General features: G+C 42.9%; 1 protein-coding gene across 1 annotated transcript in view; it reads right to left on the bottom strand.

The window, feature by feature from the left end:
* The window catches only part of LOC119598358 (putative ankyrin repeat protein RF_0381), a 12,771-nt gene that overhangs the window by 9,469 nt on the left and 802 nt on the right, over positions 1–2,500 (bottom strand). The window lies entirely within an intron of this gene.

Here is a 2,500-nt window from a genome sequence, read left to right as displayed (position 1 = left end):
CTCCCATACCTAAAAAAGGTGCGCACTCCAATGAAACAATAACAGGACAATTGCTTTAATAAGCCCACAGCAGCAAAATTTATCGAAAATTATTGCCGAAAGAATGAAATTGAAGTTAAGAGAAGAAATTGCAGACGAACAAGCAGGTTTTCGCTCTGGAAAAGGTACCAAAAAACCCAGATTCTAAATCTAAATTGATCATAGAGAAAAACAAAAAACATCAGAAAGACCTATACCTGTGTTTCATCGATTACTCAAAGGCTTTTGATACTGTTTGATTATATATTTTTGGAATATATGAACGATATGAGGTTTCCGAAGCACATCGTCCAACTAATAAAAGCCTTGTATGACCAACAACAAGCAACTGTAAGAACCAATTATGGGTTAACAGAATGATTCAAGGTCAAGCAAGGAGTACGACAAGGTTGTATTTTTGTCTCCACACCTTTTAAATATATATTCTGAAGCAATTATGAGAGATGCTTTAGAGAATTTTAAAGGGAACTGTAGATGTTGGAGGATACAAATATCAAATCTAAGATACGCCTATGACATAGTTTTAATTGCCAGCAGTATCATTGACCTACAACAACTGTTGATAAATTTTAGAGAAGCAAGCAAAGTTTGGTTTTTTTCTTAATCCCAAGAAAACTAAATCATGAGATTCGAAAATAACCGGCAGTGAACGATGATGAGATGTTACAATCAATATAATGGTTCGGGAAAAATGTGAAAGAGTTCACTTATCTTGGAGCTGTTTTAACTAATACATATGAGATTCACCGGAGATAAAAAAAAAGAATTGCCATTCCCAAAAAAATGCCAAAATTGCTCTCAATAACATCTGGAAAAACCTTACCATTACCTTACGGACAAAACTGAGGTTATTGAACTCATTAGTTTTCCCAATTGCGTCATATGGGTTCTGAGTGTTAGGTACTGAAGAAGATAGACAAGAAAAAGATCATAGTTTTTAAATGTGGTGTTACAGACGAATACTACGTATTAAATGGACGGGGAAGAAAACAAAAGATAAGTGCTGAGAAAGTAATTGTAAAGACCTGCTATTGGACATCTTGAACAAAGGAAACTAAAATTTTTTGGTCATGTGATGAGAAGTAAAAATATTGAGAAAGACTTGCTGACAGGGATGGTGATAGGAAAAAAGAGGAAGAGGCAAACCGAAGACAAGAAGAGCGACAAAATCAAAGATATTTGCGGCTGTCGATGTACAAGTAGAAAGAAAAACGCAAGATCGAGTTGAGTGGCGAAGGTGGGGGAGAGGTTCACGGGGCTCAAACATTAGCATACCGTTTGATGAAGATGTAATGCCACGGTAGTTGCTACAATCCCAACGACCCCTTTCCCCTTCCAGAGAGGGATGACCACGCCCCACGTAGGTCTGTGATAATGGTACCAGACAGTCAGATGGCAGTCAGGACTGTATGCAGGCCCCGAGCCATAGGTTTTACCCCAGCCTTTAGCAGTTCAACAGGGATATCACATATGTCTGTAGCTTTCCCACTTTTTAGCTTGGAAATCACCCTTTTAACCTCTGTTAGGGTAGGAGGTTCCTCGCGATGGGGGGGTCCGGCACAGGCACAGATACATCGCTTATATCCAAGCTAACTGTTGGAGGGTGTACCTGGTACAACTGCTCAAAATATCAACTTAACGTTCACGAACCCCAACATGATCTCAGATGATCCGTCCATCCGCTGATCGGACTGCAGTCATCTGTGAGGAGGGCTTAGAGTTCAGTTTTCTCAGGTCTTGGTAGGCAGGGCGAAGGTCATTTACCAAAAAATGGCCTTCAACCTCCTCAGATGATTCCTGAATTGTTCCTTGCTCCTTTTCAGCAGTGTCCGAGCCCTACGCACCATGGCCTCTAATGTCTCCAGGGAGATGGAATTCTGTCTTGCCCTTGGGCGTACGTCAATGGACTCCTGAGCTGCTTCAAGTGTTACACGATTGAAGAGCTCCCGCAGAGCAACTGGGTCCGTCAGGTTGTCAAGTTCTGTGAATCACTGGAGGGACGGGGAGTTTTGAAGTGGACCCGTAGGGTAGCCATAACCAGCCTATGGTCAGTACCACAGAACTTGGCACTGACCATAGAATGTAGTCGATCTCCTTGACCACTGTACCCATATCGCTGTAACATGTCCAGCTATGCGGGTTGGAGTGCTGGTACCAGGAGCCAGAGATCCTCATTTTCTGGGACCTAGCAAAGTCCCGGAGAAGAAGGCTGTTCTCGCGGCTGGGATCAGCTCCCGAACCATGGAGCCGACAGACATCTCATAGCCAGCTCGGTCACAGCCGGAAATCGCCCAGAACAAATCGAATATCTCGCCGGGGGCAATTGTCTGCCACAGATGCGAGTTTGGCATAAAACGCCTCTTTCACATTAATTTTACATACATCGGTAGGGGCGTGCGTACACAGCAACCTGCTTGACAGTAGTCTTTACACGAGAAAATATATCTTCTTTGGCCGCCCT

Source organism: Penaeus monodon, chromosome 41, assembly GCF_015228065.2.
Source record: "Penaeus monodon isolate SGIC_2016 chromosome 41, NSTDA_Pmon_1, whole genome shotgun sequence".
NCBI lineage: Eukaryota > Metazoa > Arthropoda > Malacostraca > Decapoda > Penaeidae > Penaeus > Penaeus monodon.
This window is presented reverse-complemented; position numbering and strand designations above follow the sequence as displayed.